Source organism: Oncorhynchus gorbuscha, linkage group LG20 (genome assembly GCF_021184085.1).
Source record: "Oncorhynchus gorbuscha isolate QuinsamMale2020 ecotype Even-year linkage group LG20, OgorEven_v1.0, whole genome shotgun sequence".
In the NCBI taxonomy this organism is placed as follows: domain Eukaryota; kingdom Metazoa; phylum Chordata; class Actinopteri; order Salmoniformes; family Salmonidae; genus Oncorhynchus; species Oncorhynchus gorbuscha.
The window spans coordinates 8,332,927-8,339,550 of NC_060192.1; positions in this window are offsets into that span (position 1 = coordinate 8,332,927).

A 6,624-nucleotide genomic window follows, 5' to 3' on the forward strand; every position below is an offset into this window, starting at 1 on the left:
TAACACAAGTTGTTCTGCTTCCACGAGCACATACGATGCTAGCATCAGTAATTCTACATTTGTTTTTAGTCCAGCTAGCATGGACACTTGACAGTTGTGAATCTGATGCAGCCGAAGAGCTACTGCCCCCTGACCGGGAAAGCACTGATCAACAGACAAGAACGTTGGACCATCGAAGAGGCGCAAATATGATGAGAACTACATTGATTTGGGATTCACTTATATTGGGAGTAGTGTCTTTCCTCAGCCACAGTGTGTTATATATGCAAAAGTCCTACCTCACAACTCGATGAAACCATCACTCTTGCACAATTTAGAAACAAGAATTAAGCGAGAATTAAGATGACTTGAGTTGTAAGACCTTTTATAAAAGCAGCAGATACCATTAATAAGAATAAGCTAGAAGCAACTATATATATACTATGGTGAGCTACCGAGTGGCTAGGACAGAAAAGCCCCGTTCTATTGTGGAGGACTTAATTCTTCCTTATGCCGCGGATATGGCTGGGACAATGCTGGGAGAAAAGGCCAAGAAAACCATATAGACAATGCTTTCATCAAACAACGCTATTTCATGATGCATCAGTGACATGGCAGGAGATGTTTTCAAACAATTACTGCATCGCATACAAGCCAGTGAATTCTATGCGTTACAGTTGGATGAGTCAACAGACATGACGGGCCAGGCACAGCTCCTGGTATATGTCTGTTATTGTCAGGTTCTCCCTAGGAGAGGTGGGTCTGGAGTCAGGCGCAGGAGAGTACGAATTGCAAGAAGGGCATTTATTTACAAGTCCATCAAGAACAAACACAGGACCACAACAGCAGCCACAAAACAACAGGAACGCAGTCCAGAAAAACCACTTGTTCAACAGAACAAACCAAACACAACCCAAACAAATGACAGATACACAAACAATCCTGCACAAAACCTAGAGGGTAGGGTGAGATTAAATACCCTACTGATGAACCTAAACTAGACACAGGTGAACAACAAGACAGACAAAACCAAACGAAAAAGAAAAGGGATCGGTGGCAGTAGACTGTTAAGGGAATTTTAATCAATGATGACTAATTATGTATACATTTCAATCAGGATGTACTAATCAGAATACTATTATGTTACTGTATATGTGCTAATCAGAATACTATTATATTACTGTATATGTATGAATTTAATTAATATAATGTGTGTGAATGTGTGTGTGAATGTGGTCAAGAGTTAGAACAATGACTGTCTGTTCCTTGGTACAAATGAATGAACGATATCTTCAGACTGGCTAGAATGCTTATTGTGACGACCCTCCCACTCTGTCTGCCGTATTCTGTCGTTGTTCTTGTTTCCTTATTAGGATGCCGGTGGGCGGAGTTGAGAGGGTCGTCAGCTACATGGGAAACACCTGGGCCAGGTGTCTCCCAGGATAAATAGACCTCTTCCACATTCATGGAGGAGACTCTCTCCATGCAGACACCCGTTGTAGATTGTGTTGTGGTTCTTGGTGGCTGTTTGTTTGTTTGCTTTGGCACCTTTCATCACCCTGCATTATCACATTCATGCATGCAAAACACTCACTTACACTACTGATTACTGATTACACACACCATTGTATATTACACTTAGTTACTTATTTAATAAATATAGATTTTGCTACTCCTTATCTCCACGTTGTCTCCCTTTGTTACGGGCTTTGAGCCGGTTCGTGACAAGTGGGGGCTCATCCGGGATCTTTGAACTATTGGTTTGGGAGACCGTGGAGGTACGTGTTTGGATTGAATATTGTGTTTGAGTGTGATCGGCCCAGTATTGGTTGCCTTTGTTGTTTGGTTTGTGTGCTGTGTTGGAGAGAGTATAATGGTTAGTTTCCAGGCCCTGCCTAGCCTGAACTCTTGTTTTACTTTCTGTTGGGACGTCAGTCTGAAGTGAGTAATCTGCTGTGTACCTCGGTGGGAGATTTGGGTAGGGTAGTGGAACTTGCTACCCGGAGCTATAGCCTTTTTCCCCTGATAGGTTTAGCGACGTGTTTCATTTTTTGGAATATGTTGGGCATGGTTAATGTTTGTTATTTTTGTGTGGTGTCTGTGGACTGAGCAGTTGTCTCGGGGGCACATCCGTGGCTTGGTGGAATTTGCCAGCATGCTGGGGAGTTCTATTTCCTTGCCAGCGGGCTACAGTGCGTAAATTCCCACCGCAAATCTGCACGAAGACTAGGGTTGAGTTATTGTAGGTTTTGGGGAAGCTCCATATCTCATCTCTTCTGTGGTGCTCAGGGTGATTGTCAATTCTCGGGTTGTGTTTTGGTGTGCTCAGCAGAAGGGAAAAGCGATAAAAAAAATTTTGTGTGATTATGGCGTCTTACGTAGATAAGTTCATTCGCTCTCCATCAGAGGAATTGTTAGATTTAGGTACTAAAGAACAGCTGTTGAAGGTCGCGGAACACTACAAGGTTGAGATTAGTGATAAACGTCTAAAGAATTCTATCAGGTTGATATTGAAAGCCAATCTGATGGAGAGTGGTATTCTTGAAGTTACCACCGGGCCAGCCTCTGCTGAGGATTTGTTGTCTCCCCATAACGTTACAATGGCCATTCCATCGGTTAATCCTAGTAGCCTTCTTTTGAACAGCAGAAAGAACTGCTTTTGTTACAGCTAGAGCATGATCGTGAGAAGCTAGAGCATGATCGTGAGAAGCTAGAGCATGATCGTGTGAAATATGAAAAGGAATTGGCATTTAAACAAGATATGGAGCGTGCTAAAATCAAGTTGCAACAAGAACGTATAGAGTTGGTTAGGGAAGGAAAGATCTCAGGGGAGAGTTTGTTTTGGGAAGGTGACCCAGATTTACCTAGGGGTAGTTCCGCTTTTGGTCATGCCCCAGAGACATTTGATATTGTTGGGAACTTGCGGTTATTGCCTCGGTTTAATGAAAGGGACCCCGAGACATTCTTTTCGTTGTTTGAGCGGGTTGCTGACGCTAGGAGTTGGCCTGATTCTGACCGCACTTTAATGTTGCAGTGTGTGCTGACTGGTAAAGCGCAGGAAGCATATTCAGCTCTTAGTGTACACGACAGTGCCAGTTATGATAAAGTTAAAACAGCTGTGTTACAGATTTATGAATTGGTCCCTGAGGCTTACCGCCAACGATTTAGAACTTTAAAAGGGACGATAACCAGACTCATGTTGAGTTTGCGCGACAGTTATCTTTACAGTTTAATCGCTGGTGTTCCGCCTCTGCAGTTGTGACTTTCCAAGGGCTGTGTGATCTGATTATGTTAGAGCAATTTAAGGACACAATTCCTGATCGTATTGCCACTTATATTAATGAACAGAAAGTAAAGAATGTTGCTGAAGCTGCGGTTTTGGCGGACGAGTATGTGTTGACTCACAAAAGTGTCTTTGCAAAACCCCGTATTCGGAAAGAGTGGGGGCATTCGGATAGATTTGGGCTTCGCTCACCGAGATACTTTGGTTCTCGGGCAGAGTTCTATTCAACTAGGGTTGAACCTGACTCCCATGGTAAGGCTGACTTTGGGCAGGAGTGTCACTACTGTCAAGGTTCAGGTCATTGGAAAACGAATGTCCACTTCTCAGGTCAAGGGTGCTTACGCTAAATCTAAGCCTGCTGCGTTAGCTGCACCTGTTCCACATCAGTTCATTCTTGACTCATTTCCTCAGGCCCAGGAGAATGTGAAAGTCCATATTGATCCAGACTATTTACCTTTCATTACAGAAGGTTTTGTGTCTATGTTAGGAAGTAAAGACTTAGTGCCAGTGAAGATCCTGAGAGACACAGGTGCCTCTGAATCATTTGTGTTGGAGTCTGTGTTACCCTTTTCTGCTGAGACTGATTCAGGGAATAGTGTTCTAATTAGGGGAATAGGTTTGAACACTCTGTCAGTTCCATTGCATAAACTGATGTTGGATTGTGGGCTGGTGAAGGGTGAAGTTGTTGTGGGGGTGCGTCCTTCGTTGCCTATTGAGGGTATCGACGTTATCCTTGGGAATAACTTGGCAGGTGAGCGTGTATGGCCAGTCGTGTTTCCATCTCTAGTGGTTTCCACTAAGCCGTCATTTGTTGGGATTCCTGATGAGAGTGTACAGAGTTTCCCAGAGGTGTTCTCTGCGTGTGCAGTGACACGTTCTATGAGCCGTGGCGAACTAGTCACTGCGCCGACTAATGATAATAATACAAAGTATGTCACTGTCTTCCCTGTTATCCCGTTATCTGTAACCCGCTCAGATCTAATCAATGCTCAACGGGATGACCCCACGTTGGAAGAGTTGCGTGATCAAATTGTGCCTATAGAACAGTTGGGAGATGTCGCCCATGGCTATTTCCTCCAAGAGGATGTCCTGATGAGAAAGTGGGTGTCTCATGATAGTGTTTTTCTGGGGAGGCAATTAGTCAAGTTGTTGTACCAGTTAAGCTTCGTGAGTTGGTGTTGGAAACTTCTCACAGCGACGTTGCTGGACATATGGGGGTGAGGAAAACCTACAATCGCATATTAAGACATTTCTTTTGGCCTAGATTAAAGAGGGATGTTTCTGATTTTATCAAAACTTGTCACACCTGTCAATTAACTGGTAAGCCTAATCAAGCTATTAAACCAGTACCATTGTTTCCTATTCCTGTACTCAGCCAACCTTTTGAGTATCTGATTATTGACTGTGTGGGTCCTCTGCCTCGTTCTAAAAAGGGTAGCAGTTACCTGTTCACTGTGATGTGTCAGACCACTAGGTTTCCTGCTGCCTATCCTCTCCGATCTATCACGACTAAATCGGTGTTAAAAGCTTTGACTCAGTTTCTCTCATTGTTTGGAATCCCTAAGGTCATTCAGAGTGATCAAGGATCTAATTTTACCTCTAATCTGTTTGGTCAGGTTCTTCAACAGCTCCATATTAAACACAATGTGTCTAGCGCCTATCACGCGCAAAGTCAAGGAGCACTGGAACGTTTCCATCAAACACTTAAGTCTTTGTTGAGAGCTTATTGTACTGAGATGGATAAGGATTGGGAGGAGGGTTGCCTTGGTTACTGTTAGCCGCTAGGGAAGTTTCACAGGAGAGCACAGGTTTCAGTCCAAATGACCTTGTGTTTGGACATAGGGTGCGTGGACTTTTATCTGTTCTCCAGGATGACTGGAAGTCTCCCGAGCCTCCTCAGTCCCTGTGTTCGTATGTGTGTGATTTCCGGCGACGGCTGTATGCCGCTGGTGAAATGGCTAAAGAGAAGTTATCATCTTCACAGGAGAGGATGAAGGGCATATTTGATCGCCGAACTGAGCCTCGTCACTTTAGTCCAGGTGACCAGGTTCTTGCTCTGCTGCCAATTGTTGGTTCTCCTTTTCAAGCCAAATTTCAAGGTCCATATACAGTGGTGCGCCAGTACACTGAGCAAAATTATCTAGTTGCCACTCCAGAACGGAGGAAAGCACACCAGCTGTGCCATGTAAATCTGTTAAAACCCTATTATGCACGTTCCTCTGAGACTGAACAGTGGGATTCTACAGAGGACGGTAAACCTGTTCTTTTGGCTGATACCGTTGTTTCCTTGGGTTCTTGTCGTGCTAGACCTGTGCATGAGGAGGAAGATGTTCCTGGTCCTGACGATTGTATATTGCAGGGTAGTACCTATTGTGGTCTACACCGACCATAACCCCCTCACTTTTTTGAGGTCCATGATGTGTCCAAACCAGAGGATAATGCGATGGTGTTTATTTTTACAATCATTCCATCTCGATGTGAGGCACATCCGGGGGACTGAAAACGTGATTGCTGATGCGCTCTCTCGTGCGCCCTGTTCCTAATGTTTACGTGACTGACCATTGTTTCGTATTGTCATGTTCTCTCTGTCCTGTCTGCTCCCTCCTGGTCTTGTTTCTTTCCTCTTAAATGTTGCTTCCTGTGCGAAGGTTGCTGAGGTCTGGGGAGGAGGTTGGCTGGGGCAAATTGTAAGTGTGAACACGTAAACCCTCATCAATTTGGGGCACAGAGGCTGTGTCAATTTGGGACGCAGAGGCCTGTGTCAATTTGGGACGCAGAGGCCTGTGTCAATTTGGGACGCAGAGGCCTGTGTCAATTTGGGACGCAGAGGCCTGTGTCAATTTGGGACGCAGAGGCCTGTGTCAATTTGGGACGCAGAGGCCTGTGTCAATTTGGGACGCAGAGGCCTGTGTCAATTTGGGACGCGGGAGGCTGGTATGTTGTTCCGGGGTCCTTGTTGGTCCCCGGTTTTATGGGGGGGAATGTGACGACCCTCCCACTCTGTCTGCCGTATTCTGTCGTTGTTCTTGTTTCCTTATTAGGATGCCGGTGGGCGGAGTTGAGAGGGTCGTCAGCTACATGGGAAACACCTGGGCCAGGTGTCTCCCAGGATAAATAGACCTCTTCCACATTCATGGAGGAGACTCTCTCCATGCAGACACCCGTTGTAGATTGTGTTGTGGTTCTTGGTGGCTGTTTGTTTGTTTGCTTTGGCACCTTTCATCACCCTGCATTATCACATTCATGCATGCAAAACACTCACTTACACTACTGATTACTGATTACACACACCATTGTATATTACACTTAGTTACTTATTTAATAAATATAGATTTTGCTACTCCTTATCTCCACGTTGTCTC